Genomic DNA, 18768 nt, shown 5'->3' with positions numbered 1-18768 from the left:
CCAGAGGTTGGACAAGGACGGGGCAGACAACAGAGGGTGTGGCCAAGGCCGTGAAGTCATGAGGGCTCTGACCGTTAGTGACTTACGTCACTCCATTTTTCCTTTGATGGACGTAGAATTCACATCACAGAATAAGCCGTCTGAAGCGTACACTTCGGTAGCATGTAATTCGTCCGCAGTGTTGTGCAACTGCACTCTGTCATGTTACAAAGGATCATCACCCCCCAAGACAGGACGCCTGCGCCCCAAGCTACCCAGCTGCCCTTCCCCCTCCCCATCTCTGGCAGCCACTACCTTGCTTCCTATGTGTGCACCTGTTCCAGCTATCTCGTGAGAATGGACTCACCACTGCATGACCCACTGTGTCTGCTGGCCCTCACCAACACCTTGTACAGGCTCTTTGGCCTTTTAGCGTGAGTCCCACTCCATTCCTTTTCATGACTGCATAGTATTCCATTGCCTGGAAACATACCACAGAAATTGGTTCACCCACTCTAACGTCCATGGGCATTTGGGTTCTCTCCACCTGTTGCATGCGAGGGCCAATGCTGCTATGAACATGTGTGTGCCCATCTCTGGTGCTTTGGAGTATAAACCTTGTGGAGTCCTGTGTGGGGACATTTTGAGAATACACCAGGCACCTGTTTGGAGCTCAGCTTCTACGTCTGTAATAGGGAGAGCTGTTTCAGGCGGGGTAGATGGGAAGGGATTTGAGGGTTACACACGTCCAGTGCCCATGGCGGTGCAGACTTATTCACCCTGGGCAGAGTTCATGTTAAAGAGGCTGCAGGTGTGGGTGGGAAGAGGAGGAGAAGGGTCTCCCCCACCTGCTGAGTTCTCTTGCTGCCTTTTGGCCAGCGAGGACGGGGCAGAGCGAGCAGGTGGCGGGCGCCCTGGAGCAAGCCCCCTTCCTGCCTTGGGGCATAGTGAGGTGGCTGTTGGATCTCGCCTAGGGGAGCCCCCTAACTGCCAATGGCGGAGTCCCCCTTCACCATTTTGCCCCCCCGCTCCTTCGGGAGCTGTTCAGGCTTGAGACGCAGCAGGGGCTCAGATGCCGAAGGAATGGGCTTAACAAGCTGTTCTCAGCTTGGGCCCCCCGCAGAACAGGAAGTGGGAGCAGGGAGGAGGAGCGGGGGTGAGGAGGAGGCAGCATTAGCATCCCCAAGAGGGAGTGCACCCTGGGCCTGTGATGGGCTGGATGCCACCGTGGTGCCCAGGGAGGCTGCTGCTGGAGTAGCCCCAGGCCCTCCCTTCCTTGGGGAGTTGCCTCCCCCAATCTGTGGCCCATGAGTGACATAAGGTGATGGGGGGTGCAGCTCAGTGTCGGGTTCACCCTTGCCACATCGCTGCTCCTGTGTTCAGGCCCGCTTTGCTGGTGGGAGGTAGGGGCAGGGACCCAGCGGTCAGGCAGAGCTGAGTTCCAGTGACCCGGTGACCTGTCTGCCCGGGTCTCAGCTTGTCCGTCTCTGCAGTGGGCACTCACTCTCTTGGGGGGTTCGCTGGTCCCATCAGAATCTGGAGGGGCCATGCCTGGCAGTGAGCTCTTCCCTTCCAGGCGGGAGTGCGGGGAACGGTTGTCACGGACATGCTGGCGTCTCTGTGGGTCCCTGCCTGAGGCCTGGACACTGGGTCCTGCAGTGGCGGGAGCTGTGTCTGCCTGTCCGTCTCCCAGATGAGCTGCCTCTCCTGGACCAGGCCCTCTGCAGGCAGAATGCGGGAGAGGGCGGAAGAAGCAGCTGAGCAAGGGTGAGGTTCAAGAGCACTCCTCGGGCGCCAGCCAGGTCACATAGGGGCTGCTGGGTGTGAGCGGCCTCTAGGGTGTGTCCCCAGCAGGGACAAGAGGGCTGGGCTGATGCCCGCGGCAGTGTGCTGGGGGCTCCTGGGCTATGTCTGACAGGGGTCAGGGCAGTGCTCACCCCATCTCCAGGAGAGGGGTCCCTGCAGCCAGGGCAGTCCCACAGCAGTGCCGCTGCAGCCAGGGCGGGAGGTGCTCCGTGCAGGGTGGAGGGTCAGGATGCAGCCCCCACATACCCCAAAATTCTGGAGAAACACCTGCTATAGCAGGAGATGGACCTCAATGTGAAGCCCCTACTGCCGCTTTACGGGTGGGGGGGGTGGCTTCCCGGGGTCTAAGCAAGCCTCAACAGCAGCATTGGGTTGGGGGCTCCCCCAAGCCGCTCCCCCCAACCCAACGTGCAATCTGCCCTGCCTGGCCTGGCTCCGCTGAGCTCCCTCCCTCCGAACAGTGGGCGGCAGACAGGTGACCCCTAGTAACCCCGTCCTTGGCCAGCCGAGGGGAAGGCCATTGTTCCTGGCTCCTTCCTCCTGGGCTGAGCAGCACAGCGGGAGAAGTGGGTGGGTGATCCCTGGGGCCCCTGAGGCCTGGCGAATTTCCAGAGGCGTCCATGCTCTGATGGGCCATTGTAATTTAGAGGTTGTAAGTGGATGCGTCTGTTTGTAGAAGTAGCCGGGGCAGGTGCAGTCCGACACCCTAATGCCAGGTTCCATCCCCGCGCTCCAGTGGCCCCTGGCCGATGTCAGCTCCACGTCCCTGTGTGGCTGGGGTGTGGGCAGGGAAGTTCCCCTTCAGGGCGGGGCTGCCGTCGGACTCACACCTTCCCACGTCCCTGGGAACCTGCTGGCGTGGGCATGGCACAGAGCAGTGCCCCAACTGCACCCACAGCTGTGACGTGAGTGCTCGCCTCCACTCACTGAGGCTCCGGGGCAACCTCTCGTGTCTTCAACTTGAACTCTGTATGTGAGAAGTGTTGTTGTCCCCATTGTAATGGGTGGAGAAACTGAGGCTAAGGTTCACAAATGGTGGCGGAGTTCCTGCAGTGAGTGTTGGAGCTGGGGGCCCAGCTCAAGCCTCTTAGGAGATGAGGCTCAGGGGACCCTGAGTCTTGCCCCTGTGTGTCCCAGCAGGCTCCGTCCCAGGTACAGGCTCTGACCCAGGTACAGGCTCCGTCCCAGGTACAGGCTCCATCCCAGGTACAGGCTCTATCTCAGGTACAGGCTCCGTCCCAGGTACAGGCTCCGTCCCAGGTACAGGCTCCATCCCAGGTACAGGCTCCGTCCCAGGTACAGGCTCCATCCCTATATGTGAGTGTGTGTACGGAGCAGAAAGGTTCAGGTTCATTGCTCCCTTGCTCAGTTGCTTCTGCTTCATCCTCACCTCACCCATACCCAGTGGTAGGACCTTAGCCCTTCCTCTCCCTCGAGGGTAGAATATTATTGAATGCCCAGAGAGGAACTTGACCTGCCCTACGGCACACAGCAAAGCTGTCCTAAAATAAAAGAGTTTCAGGGGCTGGCATCATAGCATAGTGGGTAAAACCATTGCCTGCACCGCCAGCATCCATGTTGGCGCTGATTCATGTCCCGGCTGCTTCAGTTCTGATCCAGCTCTCTGCTATGGCCTGGGAAAGCAGTGGAAGATGGCCCAAGGCCTTCGGCCCCTGCACCCAGGTGAGAGACCTTTAGGAAGTTCCTGGCTCAGCCCTGGCTGTTGCAGCCATCTGTGGAGTGAACCAACAGATGGAATTGATCTCTCTCTCTCTCTCTCTCTCTCTCCCTCCCTCTCTCTCTCTGCAGCTCTGTCAAATAAATCAATGTCTTTAAAACAGTAAGGGTTTCCTACCATTTAGTCAGCATCCTTAACCTATTTCTTATTTGAGAGAGGAAGGGCGGGGAGGTGAGAGAGAGTGCTCCATCTGCTGGTTTGCTCCCCAGACACCCGCAGTGGCCGAGGGTGCTGAAACTGGAGCCCAGAATCTCCAGCAGGGCTGCTCACGTGGGTGGCAAGACCCCACTAGTGGAGCCCTCGCTGCTGCCACCTAGGGTGTGTGGGAGCAGAAGGCTGAAACGGGGAGCAGAGCCGGGACTTGAACCCAGGCACTCGGATGCTGCGTGTGGGCGCCTTAACCACCGCACCCATCGCCCGCCCCCGCATCCTTGGCCTGTGGACGCTTTGGCTGCACTTGGAGCCCAGCCTTGGCCGTGCCTGAGAGCGGCGTGCATGTGTGCGTGCGGGGATGTGACTGTGCATGGAGCAGGAAGGAAGCGGCTCGCTCCCCCCGTGGGTCCTTGTGCACAGCCTGAGCGGGGTGAGAGCTGCTGTGTCCTGGGAGTGCTTCCCCTCCGGACTCGCGCTGGAGGCCTGCACTTCCCATTTCCCAGTGCTTGAGGCCCCCAGCCCGGGCGCGCTCCCTGGGGCCCAGCCAGTGACTGAGCAGCGAGCTTCCTGCAAATCCCACACAGGAGCCCCGGCCCCGTGTTCTCTGGACACATTCTGGGCCTGCGTGCTGCTCCCCACCCCTGGCCAGCTGTGCCTGTGCCCTCGGCTCTCCCTGCCTTTCCTCCTCTTCTCCAGCCCTTATGCTGGAACAGAGCCCAGCCGCCCGCGTGCTGCCGCCCTGTCTGCATCTCGAGGCACTGCAAACACGCCCCAGCCGTGGCGATGAGCCCGTCCCCCCGCTCTGCTTCCCTGCCAAGTCCCTCTGCCCTGCCTGTGCCTTCCGCAGGGACTCCCACAGTAAGCACTCTAAGTGTTTGCTGAGTGAATGTCGAGCCGATGCTGTCCCTTGACTGCCCTCTGCAGGAGGTTCCAGTGGGGACTGGTGCCCCCAGGGGCCCGGGGCTGTGTGCCGTGTTTGGCTCTCAGCACCAGGGTCCGCGTTCCCAGGGCTAATCGTTCTTTTGAATGATCAGAACCTCACCAACGCCGTAGCTCACGCCAGCCCTCCCTATGTGCCAGGTGCCGGCCAAAGTGTGTGACAGGTGGCAGTCATCACATGCTATCGCAGGCAGGCTGAGTGTCCTCTTCTTACAACTTCAAACTGAGGCTCAGAGAAGGGAGGGCGTTTGCCCGCCGTCACCCAGCTGAGGGACAGGACCGGATCCCCAGCACCCTGACTCCAGCGCCCGGCGTCTCACGGCTGCTGTGAGACTGAAGGAGCGACGCTGGCTCTTTGCTACTTTGCTAACTGAAGGAGGCCGCCAGTTCCCACTCAGCAGTGGCTGCCTCGGGTCTCTGTGCACGCCCGGCGCTGGCTCTGCCATGCGGGCTGTGTGCCAGGATCTCTCCCTGCGCCGTGACGCCCCACCCTGCAGCAGCCCGTGTCCTGGTCCCTGCGTCCGACGGTCCTTATGGGGTCTCTTTTTTGGACTTGTAGTTTGCACCCTAACGTAGATGCAGCTGGGTTTAGGGAGGGCATTTGTCCAGGGGAGGGCGCAGGTACCCAGAGACTCTGGGGGTGAACGGTGGCAGATCAAGTCCCCCTCCAGGGGGCTCCTGCACAGATATGCATGTTGGCACAACTCTGGCGTCTATAAAGTCTCCCCAACACTCATTCGTCCTGTCCATGCCCCCGGGCTCCCCAGAAGCTCCTCTGGGACCTGAAACACCAGAAAGGGTGGTGGACGCGCATGCCTAGGCGATGGTGAGCTATGGGAGGTTGTTGAGCAGGAGAGCAGCCTGGTCCCAGCTCTACTCCTGAGGAGCTTGCTGGTAGAGGGCGCAATGGAGGGACTACAGGCAGGGCCAGCTACAGCTGTGGTCAGGTGAGAGGGGATGAAGGCTGGAATCCAGGAGGCGGGGCCTGTGGAGGGGGTGGGGAGGTGGGACTGCACTGTTGGGGGCAGGCAGTGCGATGTAAGGAGCCAGAAGCTGGGGGAACTGCATGGCGGGAGGATTCCCGGTGGGGCCGGTTCTGGCAGGATCAGACTAGTATTGATTATTTAGGTGCCACCAAGGTGCCACTGCGTGCCAGGCCCAGAGCTGATTGTCACATGCACTTCATAGCTTCAAGTAGACCCAAGAATCCCCGAAGTGATGACTGCTCCCTTGGGGAAACTGAGGCACTGCTACATTGACATAGAACACCCAGCAGAGCCAGGATTCTGCTCTGGGCCACCTGCATGAGGCCGTCTTGGTGTTGGGAAGACACGTGCATTTCCAGGCTGAGTAGGGGGCAGGAGCAGGAGACTCACGGCTTGCATTTGACCTGAGCACAGAGGCAGGGTCACCATGCGCGGGCAGCAGCCTGCGTGGGCTCCCCGTCCCGTACAATGGGGGCTTCAGCCCAGGAGATGTTTTTTAAAGATTTATTTATTTCTTTGAAAGTCAGAGTTACACAGAGAGAGAAGAGGCAGAGAGAGAGAGAGAGAGAGAGAGAGAGAGAGATCTTCCATCTGCTGGTTCACTCCCCAAATGGGTGCGATAGCCCAAGCTGCGCCAATCCAAAGCCAGGAGCCAGGAGCTTCTTCCAGGTCTCCCACACGGGTGCAGGGGCCCAAGGCCTTGGGACATCTTCTACTGCTTTCCTGGGCCACAGCAGAGAGCTGGATCAGAAGTGTAGAAGCTGGGATTCGAACCAGCGTTCATATGGGATGCAGGCGCTGAAGGCCGCAGTTTTACCTGCTACACCACAGCCCCGGCCCCAGGCCCAGAAGATTAATGAGAGGATGATACTGGAGGAGAGGAGGGAGGGAAGGAAGAAAAACTGCTGTCCGTGATACCTGTCCTTTGGCAGGCCAGGTCATTGGCAAACCCTTAGCAATAACCTATTTCCTTTTGGTGTAATTGCAAAGTAATCATGTGGTGTGGGTTGTGTAGTAATCATGCTGATTAATTACACTCAGGTAGTAATTAAACATCTGCTTCGTCATCTTGTGGGGCTTGAAGCTTCACACACACACACGTATGCATACACACATACACACGCGCATGCATGTCCATGCCTCCGTGCTCATTCATGTGTGTGTGCATGCGTGCATGCGTGTGTGTTGCACACAGCCTGGCTGTTAGGAGGGCCTGGCTTCACCGGGGATGTAGGGAGGGCCTGGCCTGGACTTGAGGGCACCAGCACCCCAGGCTGTGTCTCCTTCCTGGCTGAGCTGGCCGGCCACGCCCGGTGGACACAGGGTCCCCAGGGCTCCGCCTACACACCTTGTCCTCTGTCCCCTCCTGGACCCTTGCCGCTGCGTTTGGCTTTGCGGGTCCTTCCTCGGGAAAGCTCTGAGTCCCAGCAGCTGGGAGAGAAATTCTCGGTGTAGGAACCCACCCCCGTGCACCTGTTAGGCCTGGCTGGAGTGACGTCATCACAGGGGCTGCGGAGACCAGAGCCAGGTGTTGTGCTGGACTCAGGGGCCCTGGCTCGGGCCTGGATCCCAGCCTTGCTGTGTGGTGTTGGGCGAGCTGCTGTCCTTCTCTGTTTATCTGCTTCCAGGCCTGTAAAACAGAGGGCTGAGCCGGGAGGCCCCCGGGGGCCATTCCAGGTCTGCAGTGCCAGGTTGTAATTTGGTTTGTTCTAATTAGGAATCGGAGACGAGTTACGTTCACTACATATGATCCTCAGCAAATAAACAGTCGGAAATAATTCCTTCTTTATGACTTCCCGAAGACGTACTCGGGAGCAGTGAGAACCCAGCGAAAATCAATAGCTTTTATTTTTTCAGACCAAGAGACTGCAGCTTCCTTGAGCTGCTGGGCACTGCAATTCATTCTTGCATTTTAAAATTTTATGTGCGTGTTTATCGACTGCTGTTAGGTGACAGGGATCCGTCCCGAAGGCTGATTTTTTTTCATTAGCTTAACTCATTTTACTCATTAGTTCACATCCATAGCATGGGTTTAACAAGCACACCGCGTACAAGCCGTAAAACAGTCTTTTGCCGTGGCGATGTTTGAAAGTCAAGACTCGGAGCTGTCCCACGGGCGTTTGCTCCTAACTTGCTTTGCTTCCCCCACGAGGGCAGGGCCAGGCTGACCACTTCCACTTGGCCTTGAGCTTCAGAGTTCTCCCTTGTAAGGGGGAAGGCGTCACAAGTTCGTGACAGTAGACAAAAATGACAGAAAGCCGGCACACTGCAGTCACGCCTGGGGCCCGAGTGCGCCTCGTTTATAATCTGCTTTGGGGTCCCCCGTGCCTGTCCGGTGACCTTATTTTCCCCATTGTATAGGGGAGGAACCTGAGGCCCTGAGGGATTAGATGGGCATGGCCACCGTGGGGAGCAGTAGCTGAGCTGGTGTGCAGACTCAGCGCATCTGCCCCTCCCCACCCCCGTCATCTCTTCAGCCCCACCCTCTCTTCCAGGTCCCTTTGCCAGGGCCCCTTGCTGCTTTTCAGCAGCCTGCAGCACCCCTCTGCTCTGTGACCTTCCGTGGCTCCCCAGTGCCGGGGGGTAAAGTTCATCATCCTGGACTTGGCATTCAACAACCTTAACCATCGGCTCTTGCTCTTGCCATCTCACCCTGATTCCCACTGTGCCCCAGCAGGCGGCCCGGGCTCATGGTCTTGCACAGGCCTCCCACACCTGGGCGTCTGTGTGCCTGTGCTCACCCTGGCCCCTCTGCCCAAAGTGCCTTCCTCCCGTCTCCACGCAGCCAAAGTTTCCCCGCCCTCCACGGCCCTTTTCTCCTCTGAACTCATGGCTGGTGGGCAGGGAGCCCCTCCTTGGCCACCTTGAACTTGACTTCTCCCACCAAAACATGAGACCTTTGAAAGCATTCTTTGTGCTCTCCACCCAGCTGCCCATGGAGTCCCAGGTATACAGCAGGCGCTAGATTAATGCTTTCCAAAGAGCGACTGCTCATGTTCTTTGTGGTCTCCAGGATGGAGCTCTTGTGTTGAGTTCAAGACCAGCCCACTACAAATCCAGGAGATTTCGTGGTTCAAGTCCCACCTACTTCCCCCCCTCCGCCTCCCCTCCCTGCTGGCTTCCCGTGTCTTCCTGCGAGCATCACGTTTCTTCAAAAGAAAACCATCTTCCTCTCTCCCACCCCGTCATGCCCGCCTGGGGCCTCAGTGACTTGGCTCGCTGCTGCAGGAATGGCCCGCTGCTTCTCGCGAAGGGACTGCAGCTGTGATGTTCGCAGGGCGAAACAGCGAAGAAAGCAAGACACACACGTGCTGGGCACCACTCTGCCTCTGAGCGCCAGGCTCCCGGGTTTTGCAGATGGGGAAACTGAGGCAGAAGGGGGGGACCTCTGGAAAGGCATGGGCTGGATTCTCAGTGCCCTTGCTGTTTTCTGGGTCATTTTGGCCCCTGGGATCAGAGCCACACCCTGTCAGCGGGCACAGCACTTTGCGGCTTGTACACACTCTCCCCGTGATGAGTCATCTCACAGGCTCCGTGAGGTTTCGCTGAGGCTCAGAGAGGTTGGTTGCCTGCCCGGATCACACAGCCAGTGGCTATGGTGGGCGGGGTCAGAGCGCAGGTCTGCCTGGGGCCGGCAGCCTGGGGGACCTCGCAGGACACAGTGTGGGGCCGCGCGGTGCTCCCTGGCAGTGGGGCAGTCTGCCCCCAGGGAGGGTGGGGCCCCAGGACAGGCCATGTGGCCGCTTCCGACTCACAGCGCTCTCAGCTTGCTGGGCTGCAGCGGGATGGTCAGGGCCTTGGGCCTGGCCACCCCCAGCCCCATCCAGCCGTGTCCTTCCCAGCCGGTGTTTCTGGGCGTGCACTTGAGAAAGGAGCTGTATTTGATGATGAGGTCCAAGTTCAAGTGAACACACCCGGAGCCCCCGCCACACACACCCTCACGTGCCAGGTGTGCCCTCCCGAGCTTTGTGAGTCCGTGTCCCATTTTCAACAGTCCAGAGGGCAGCAGCTGACAGGGAACAAGCGCTCCCCCTGGTACATCAACTACAGGTTCAAATCCAGTCTGGTTCCCTGCTGTGTGTCCACCGGTTCTGAGCCTCCATTTCTCATCTGTGCATGGGAGTTCAGAATAAATGAGGAAAGGCGAGTAAAGTACCGGGCACAAGGCTTTTCCATCTCATGTCCCACTCCTTGCTCTAGGTCCTAAATACTGCAGTACCCTACCCTCATCTCCACGCATGCATATCTGCCGCCTCCTCCAAGAAGCCTCCCTGCACCTGCTGGTGTGACTAGGGAAATGAGAGGAGGAGGAGGAGGAGCCTGCCACTCAGCCTCTCTTCCTGTGGGTTACCCTGAGAGATGGCGGCCGTGAACTAGGGCTTTCACAGATGGAGAAACCAAGACCCCATGCAGGCAAGGGTGTGCCCCAGTGCTCATAGCAAGCCAGTGGGGTGCAGGGACCAGGACCCAGGACCCGCCTCTTAGGGGGAGCCACTGCCTTCTCTGAGCTGGTGATTGCGTAGGGGCTGGGGGTCCCAGTGTGTGTGTGCACTGGGCAGGGGAGGGGGCAGACAAGAGAGGGAGACACACCAGGGAGATGCTGATGGGCCCCAGAGAAGCTGCGGGACACACACAGGCTGGGGCTGGGGTCCCCGGAGCAAGGACGGGGGAGGTCCATGGTGACCCCACGAGGATGGCACAGCTGCGCATCCTGCTGCTGGAGTCTCTGGCTTGTCACCTCTTCCCTGCAGCCGGGGGTTTGTTTCCTTTATCAGCCCCCTTTTGGAAGAATGCCACCGCTCCTGGGGCCGCACACGCCCTCGCGCCTCTCCGGGTTCTCACGCTCTGGCTGCCTTCTGGCGCAACAGCCTGCAGAGAGCTGATGGCATTTGCATTCTGCTGGCTGGTGAAATGCCAGGCTGCACTTGGTGGCCCCGGGGCGGACGGGTGAGGGCCTCGCGGCGTGGGGGCCACGCTGGTCCCTGAAGGTGGTGGCAGAGGGAGGCAACAGCTCACAGGATGCAGAGACACTGCCGGGGACACACGGCCGCTGCCAGCCCGGGGCTCCCTTGCCCGGGCGTGCGTGCCTGCACACACACACCCACACACACTCATGCACTCATGCACACGCTCTCCTCTGAGCCACTCCCTAACGTTTTTGAGTAATGTCCACTGGAGAGGTGCCCCTGTGTCACAGATGAGGAGACTGATGCTGTGTGAGGTCCCCTGGGTCCCCCAGGGTCCGACTTCCAGGGCGACGCATTTCCAAAGCCCACACTCCTGGTCATGGTGGGCCGCAGTTCTCTGTTGGACCCACAGCTGGGTGGAAGTGGCACACAGCCACACGCAGGCCTGCGGCTGCTCCCACAGTGTGCCCAAGGCTGCTCTAGTGGCTGCCAAGTTTGTCAAGCGCTAAGGAGGGTACAGTCTAGGAGCAGGCTGCAGCCATCAGTCAGGAGAGTGCCCAAGGTTAGGTCTTACACCTGCTGTGTGGCTTCGGGCCAGTCACTGTCCCTCTCTGGGCATCACTCTGGGGCCGTCGCTCTGGCTGCGTGGTGCTGTGTGGCACGAGAATGGATTTTCACACAAGCCAGGAGTTTTCTTCAATGGGCTCAGACTCTTGGAGCTCCCTCCCACTCACTCAGACAGATAAGATTACATTGTACGTCAAAGCCAATGGGAATGTTTGCAGCCTCCCCGCTCTGTAAAGGGTGCTGTGAGAGATGAGACGGGACGAGGGACGCAGTGGGCGTGATGCTTACACACTTATACTCCAGACACACACACATCCAGGCTTGTGCGGGTCTTTGCATCTCGTGCTTATTTCCCAGCTGAGGTGGCCCCGGTCCCGCTGCGTACCCCAGCCCTGCATGTTGTGGGCGGGTTGGGGGGTGGGCGTTCTGCACGGGGAGAAGGGAGGGCAGGCAGAGGGCAGTGGGAGAGCTCCCCCACCAGGCAGTCACGGCTGGGTCTGCTCTGTCTCCCACAGGTGCACGGCTCTGGCGTGGCCTCCTGCTTCTGTGGTCACCTCGCTCGGGGTCCTGGAATCTGACATCTAGAACTTTCCAGTGCCACAGACGCAGGTAAGGGAGGCTGGGTTTGTTCGGCTCAGGCATCTCTGCCACTTCGGCTGTTGTCCTCAACCTCTCTGTGTCACAGTACCCCTCTCTTGAGCTGGTGGTGGAGAGGAAGTGAGAGCACATAGGAGTGATGCTTTCCCTAGAGCTGAGGACCCTGTAAATGGTGGGTGGATTACAGCCCGGAAGTTGGCTCCCTCTCGCCTTCCTGGCCGACCCCTGAACTAGAACATGGACTTGAGGAAGGCAGGGCTGTCACCTGGAATCCCCAGATTCCAGCCTAGGAAGTGGCCCGTTATTTGGTGAGAGGATGAATGAATAAGTGAGTGAGAGTGAAGGTGCTTTCTCTATGGCGCACAGAATCTTAGCCCAATCCTCGGAGCACCTGTGCTAGTGAGGGGAGGGCGTGGCCCTAGGTGACAAAAAACCCAAGTGGCAGGTCCTCAACCAAGAGAGTGGGTGATGCTTCTCAGGTGTGATTCTGAGCTAAGTCCAGGCCTTCAGAAAAAGCACCCCGGGCCCGGAGTCCTTCCGCACTGCGGCGCCACTGTCGCTGCTCTCGCCGCTCCTCCCTGGCCCGCCCTGATGTCTCCATGCTGGCCAGCAGGAGAGCAGACACCCGAAGGAGAAGGCGCGCCTTCTTTCTAAAGAGCTCAGGTCCCGCTGGGCAGATGTGTCACCTGCAGCCCTAGCTGCAAGGAAGGCTGGGAACTGTCATCCTAAGTCTGGGTGGCCATTGCCTTTTCTAGAATGTTCCATAGTTGGAGCCACAGGGTGTGTATGTGGCCTTCCAGACCAGCTCCTGTCACTTAGTGATGTGCCCAGAGCTTCCTCTGTGTCTTTCTGTGGTTTGAGAGCTCACTGCTTTTCATTGCTATATAATGTTCCCTCGGGTGTGCCCTACCTTGTTTTTCTGTTCCCTTCTCGATGGACGTCTGAGTTGCTTCCAATTTGGGACAGTGACAAACAAGCTGCTGTAAATGTTGGCGTGCAGGTTTCTGGGGTGGAGCTGTGTTTTCAGCTGATTTGGGGATACGCCGAGGGGCACGCGCCGCTGGCTTGGGTGGTGGGACTTGACGGAGCTCCTGGAGAACCTACCAGGCTCGCTTCCCAAGCGCCTCTCCGCTTTGGCATCCCCACCTGCAGCGCATGGGAGTTCCTGCTGGCTCCTCCTGCTCCCCGGCAAGGAGAGCCAATGGTTCTGTGGATTGCAGTAGTAGGTGCGTGGGGGTTGGGTCCCCGTTTGGAAGCTGTCACAGTGGGTGCGAGATCTAGGAATGTTTTGTGGCCTGAGCGACACCACTCCCCGACCCCGGGACTGTACTCTCCCCTCCCATCTCTCTGACACTGGGAACCAAAGCTCTGGGGCGGCCCTGGAATTCTTTGTTTAGTACCCGGCATTTGTGGGGGCAGGGCATCAAGGAGAGGGGAGAAAGAATGAATCTAAGCCTGGGTTTCAGAGCCTCACCAGGCCTACTGAGACACAGCCCTGGGAGGAGCTGAATGGCTGGAATCCTGGGGTGTGGACAGACCCAGGCTCCTGCCCCAGGCTCAGTCCCAGGCCCATCTGGAGAAGGGAGGGGGCCGCTGTTCAGGGGTTAGAGGTCAAAGTTGGCCACCAGGACCATGAGAGGCAGGGCAGGGGCTGAGCTGAAACTGGAGGCTGCAGCACTCGGCACCAGAACTCAAACCAGATTGAGCAAGACAGGCAATTTGTTTACTTTTTATTGGTTTCCAATAAAGTGGAATTTGGGCAGCATTTATTGGAGTCCCAGGCGTACGCGAGGGAGGCCCCTGGGACCCTGCCTCATCACACCTGTGCCTCTGCCTCCCTCCTGCCTTGGGGGCTCCCCCGTGGGGCAGCAGGGCAGGGACCAGCAGCTGCCCATTTCATTGGCAGGAGCGCAGCTTCTTCCCCAGGAGTTCCAACCCCAGTGTCAGAGTGGAGGCTCATTGGCTGCTTGTGGGTCACCTGACCGCCTCGGGCCAATCACTGGAACCCGGAAGAGAGAATATTCTGAATGGGCAGAGGAGGTCAGCGCTGGGTGGTGCTGGCAGACAGTGTGTCGTGGGTGGGGGAGGAGGGGCTTGACCTGCGTGTCTGGAAGGGGAGGGTCCCCACAGGCAGAGCTCAGATACCCTTGTTAGAAGGAGGAGAGCGATGCCTGGCAGAGCGGACAGAGCAGCAGGTGCTCCCTCATGGTGCCGTGGCGGGAGCTGGGGCCCGTGGTCTGATTTGGCCCTACGTGGTTTATGATACCAGGGTGGGCCTCCTGGCAGGTGCCTGGTTTTTAGTGAATGTGGTATCTGAACTCTCTCCCTCCCCCACCTCGCACACGCACATGCACGTGCACACATACCACACACACGATGTATGAAGCTACTTCCAAAAGTTCATGGAAAAATGAAATTAGAAGATAAGTTTGGGGGCCGGCGCTGTGATGTAGCGGGTAAAGCCACCACCTGCAGCGCTGGCATCCCATATGGGCGCTGGTTCAAGTAACAACTGTTCCACTTCCATCCAGCTCTCTGCTATGGTCTGGGAAAGCAGTAGAAGATGGCCCAAGTCCTTGGGCCCCTGCACCCACGTGGGAGACCTGGAAGAAGCTCCAGCCATTGTGGCCATTTGGGGAGTGAACCAGCAGATGGAAGACCTCTCTCTCACTCTCTCACTCTCTCTCTCTGCCTTTCAAATGAATAAATAAATCTTTAAAAGAGAGAGAGAGAGAGCTGCTGGGGCCTCCCTAGGGTTTCTTTGCCCCTAATGGCCTCTCAGGAGACCTAGGGCCTCGGGCGGGCTCCCCTGGGCCCCTTCTTAGGGGACCAGCCGCAGCCTTGCTTCTCTGAAGCCCTGTGGAGGGAGGGGGAGGAGCAGGCGACAGCCTCTGATGACACGGCTCTGTGTATCGGCCCAGCCGTGCGGCCCCTACAGCGTCCACCATGGACACAGCAGCTCTGTTACGCGTTCAGGTGCCCTGTGAGATTTCATTTGACAAAAGATGACTGTGCGGAGAAAAGTTGAAAAACTACAGCCTTAGGAGGCTGTCTCCCAGGCAACCGTGGCCAAGTGCTGTTTAAGATCTGCCCCTGGCTTGGGTTTGGTCAACCAGAAACCTCTTGGCCCTACACCAGTCTCACTCTTTGCTCTCGCTCTTGATCTCACTCGCTCTCTCCTGCACTGTGTGGTGCAGGCTAACCCAGCATTCAGCACCTCCCTGCCCTCCGTGGCATGCTCAGTGCTTCTCGGTCAGTGCATGTGCATTCGCTGAGCACCTACTGGGTGCCAGGTGTGCGCATTCACTGACTCAGCCAATGGCAGCTGAGCACCTACTGTGTGCCCGGCCGTCTTTTAGATGCTGGGAACTGAGTCGGCAAAGCCCAGAGGCCCTGCCCTCCGCAGAGCCGCCTGTGGGTGCCGAATCCCCAGTCCCTCGCTGAGACTGGCTCAGCACCGCACCCTCATCGGGCCGCCTGGTGTTCACAGTTTGGCCACTTTCCGGCCCTTTCTCGGAGCTCCGACCTGTGCCCAATGCTGCAAAGAGTGGCATGGTGTGCTCCTCACCTCGCAGGATGGCCCCTGAGAGCCAGGAGGGCTCCCCGGTGGAGGTCTGTTGCAGACCTGGCCAGGAGCTGCACAGGTCAACCCAGAATCGTCCCAGGCTCTCTTGTTCTTTATTCATTTCACGCACGCAACAGGTGCCTTCGTGAGAGCCTCTCTAGAGAGACCCTTCTTCCAAGGTCAAGAGTGGGAGGGTTCTGAGCAGGCGCGGAAAGGAAACTTTGGAGTTCAAAGGCCAGAGGGAGGCCATGGGGCTGGGCCTGGGAAACTGGCTTGGCTGCAGGGCAGGTGAGGGGAGGGCATTGCAGGAGGGCGGCACCGTGAGAGCAGGGCCCGCAGGCAGAGCCCTGAGGCTGGGAAGACTGTGCTGGGCAGGACACAAGGCACCGGGCATCATGGCACAGTGGGGTAAGCCACCGCCTGCAAAGCCAGCATCCCGTCAGGACTCTGGTTCACATCCCAGCTGCCCCGCTTCTGATCCAGCTCTCTGCTAATGTGCCTGGGAGACAGACTTCTGGAATTCCTCTGTGGGAGGAATCCTGGGTAGAGTCTTGGGTGTGTAGGTACCTGTTGGTCCATGTCCCAGAAACCTTGGTGTTGAGGAGGTGGTGGTGGAGCCGCCTTCCCTAGAATCACATGTATTCATTCATCAAACACTTGGTAGAGCACTTGCTGTATGCCTGGGTGCCTGAGCAGCACGTGTGGTCCCATGAACTGTACCCTCAGGCTCTCTGCACCCAGGAGCTCCGGTCTGCAGGGAGGAGCCTGCGGAAATATCCCACCCCACTTCCCGCACCTGGGCTGAGGCCAGGGTGCAATGCCAGGGACCCCGCTAAGCCAGCCTGGACCCGTGCAGTACCTGCGGCTGCAAGGGGGTGGGTTGCCAGTCCCAGTGCGGGCTGAAGAAATACGGAGAGGAGATGGGCGTGCTGCTGAGTGTGACTCCCGTGTTCCCTTTCTCGCTTGCTCCGGTCCTGAATCGCGTGGGCTTTGGGGCATTTCCAGATGATGCAAAGCCTGCGTGCTGGAAGGCACCGAGGTCCTGCCTCACCTCGCCTTTGCTGTGCCCTTTCCTGGCGGCTGCGGCTGCGTCATCCACTCTGGTCTCCAGGGTCCCTCAGAGCCTGGCGTGTGCTGGCATCAGTCAGCGGTTGCCAGAGGACGGACAAATGGACAGAGGATAGTGGAGCCGCCATCCCCCTCGCTGTCCAGCCTGTCAGCGAGGTCAGAGACACTAATCTCTTGGTCTGGGTTCCTGTGACAGTTTGATTTCGGTCCCCGGGGAGCTGTCCTTAGTGGCGTGGACTCAAAACACGTGGCTCGGAGCTTGACGATCTCTTGGACGCAGCTGGGGAGATGGCCCAGCGCGTGCCCTGGTGCGGGGGCCGGAGCTGGTGGGCAGCCCCTCTCCAGGGCTCCGGGGGACCTTGCCCGTGGAGTTTAGTCTCTCTCCCGCTCTATGCTCTCACCCGGAGCAGCTGCCCCCTGGGGCTGTAGGGAGCTTCAGATTAAATAACTGATGGGTTTTAGCGAGAAAATCAGGCTCAGCTGAGGAGGGGGAGGACGAGGGGGAGGGGGAGGGTGTGGTTAGTGAGTCTCCTCAAGCTATTTGTTACACAACTTCACCCTGTCCAACAGATTGTTGCCAACTGCTTGGCATTTTTCAGAAAGAAATTCCTTGTAAAAGTTATTGTGACAGAGTAATGCAGGCTGCTTAAAAATGCTAATGAGCTGGAAGGATTTCAAGGAGGATGGAGCGCCCCTCCCCCACCGCTTCCCCAGCAGCCCATCCTTCTCGGTGGGGGCGGGGGAGCGTCCTGAGATGGAAACTTTTTGTTGCCTTCTCCTTTTATTTCTTGTAAGGCAGGAGACAGGTGCACCTTCGAGAGGGGACAGCAGCCCATGAGTGTCAGGGCCGATCGCGACCCAGGACAAAAGTCTCAAGGCCGGTGCCCAAGTGGCCCCACTGAGGCAGGGGCTGCCTGCTGGCCGCCTGAGTCTGGCTCCCCCAGCACCTGATGGCTATGAAGCTGAGGGTCTCCAGGGGTCTCTGAGGACACAGAGTGCCAAGGAGGAGGCAATCAGCGCCGTATCACACTTGGGCCAGGCTCGGAGTGCCAGGTGCACAGCCACCTGCCTGGGGCCCCCTGTCCTGTCACGGTGCCCGGCGCTCAGCCCAGCCCCCAGCTTCCCTGGGCCTGGCAGGACAACCGCTCCGTCCTGTCCACCTGCTGGGAGTCGGCACAGGAGCTTCCGTGTTTAGAGCCCTGTCTGCCCCCCGGGTGTCTGAGGGTCACCCCTTGGAAGCCTTGTCACCTCTTGGTGGAGGGTGGGGGAGCTGTTTTGAGAACAGGGTACCTGAGCCCGGGATGTCGGGACCCTACGAAATCACCTTGCTGGTCTTCCAAGGTGCTCCCCCACCCCAGGCCTGCCTCCCCATGGTCCTACCCTGCTCCACACTCACGGGCTCCAGCCTAGCGTCCATGAGGAAGTGGCCAAGTACAGAGGGAGGACCATCCACCAGGCCCAGCTGCTCCTGTCTGCCCCCCCCCCCAGGGCATAGGAGCCAAAGTCACGGTCAGGGCCTTGGCAAAGGGGACAGAAGACCCCCAATGGCGTGAACAAGTCCAGAGAAACTGTCTTGGTGATTCATCCTGACAGCTGCACAGGCTACAGCGAGTGAACCCATGCCTTTCCTTCGGGTAGTAAGTGCCGACTGTATACCAGATTCTTCCAGAGGCTGGAGGTGGGATGTCAAAGGGGGCTGACTTCAGGGTCTAACCAGTGAGCCTCGAATGCCGCAGTGAGACCTGGTGGGATAGGCACGCTGGCTGATCTCCAGCCGGGACCGGACCGAACCAGACCGGCTGAATCAGAAACCCAGGGAGCGGGACCCAGCAGCGGGGGGACAAGCTCTCCAGGGGCACAGTTGAAAGTCACCACCAGCAGGCCCCGGTCTGTCTCCTCCAGAGCCGTGCAGTCGCCCATAGAAGGGGTGGCGGAGCCCATGCTGGGCGGGTGGGCGGGGAGGAGGCGCTGGCGGAGCCTTGGTTTATGAATGACTAAAAGGTGGACAAAGAAGCCTGTGTGTGAACCGGGAGAGAGCAGTGGATTCCTGGCAGAGCGATCAGCACGTGCGAAGTCCCGGGGGCCCCACAGAGCACAAGCAGTTCCAGGAGCTGCCAGTGGGGGCCCTGGGGGGAGAGGGAGGGGTAAGGGAGGGCATCATAAGTAGGTGTCTCATGCTGAGAGTCTGGGCTCCCCCCCGCCCCTCCCGGGAGCACTGGGGAGCCATGGAAGGGGTCAAGCTGACGACGCAGCCCGTGTGCCCTGGCAAGATGGCAGGAGGTAGTCCAGGGTGAGGGGCCCCTGGGCTCAGCTGCAGCCACCGCTGGGGCTCCGGCCATTGACAACCACCAGCTGAGGAGGTGGGCTGCGTCTCCAATCCCCCAGCCATGCGGGCGCCCTGCCCTGTTGCTAGAACATTCCTGCAGGGCTTCTGAAGAGGGCCAGTGCCAGGTCTGAGGGTCT

At 59.4% G+C, this 18768-nt stretch overlaps 1 protein-coding gene across 4 annotated transcripts in view; it reads left to right on the top strand.

The window, feature by feature from the left end:
• The window catches only part of TSPAN18 (tetraspanin 18), a 167416-nt gene that overhangs the window by 98776 nt on the left and 49872 nt on the right, over positions 1–18768 (top strand). For all 4 annotated transcript variants that reach the window (XM_051852548.2, XM_051852540.2, XM_051852555.2 and 1 more), the window contains one exon: positions 11591–11684. The gene's annotated coding sequence lies outside the window, so the exon portion shown is untranslated. The remainder of the gene's footprint in view (positions 1–11590; positions 11685–18768) is intronic.

Source organism: Oryctolagus cuniculus, chromosome 1, assembly GCF_964237555.1.
Source record: "Oryctolagus cuniculus chromosome 1, mOryCun1.1, whole genome shotgun sequence".
Taxonomy (NCBI): Eukaryota; Metazoa; Chordata; class Mammalia; order Lagomorpha; family Leporidae; genus Oryctolagus; species Oryctolagus cuniculus.
The sequence above is the reverse complement of the archived record's forward strand: the minus strand, read 5'-3'. Positions and strand labels throughout refer to the sequence as shown.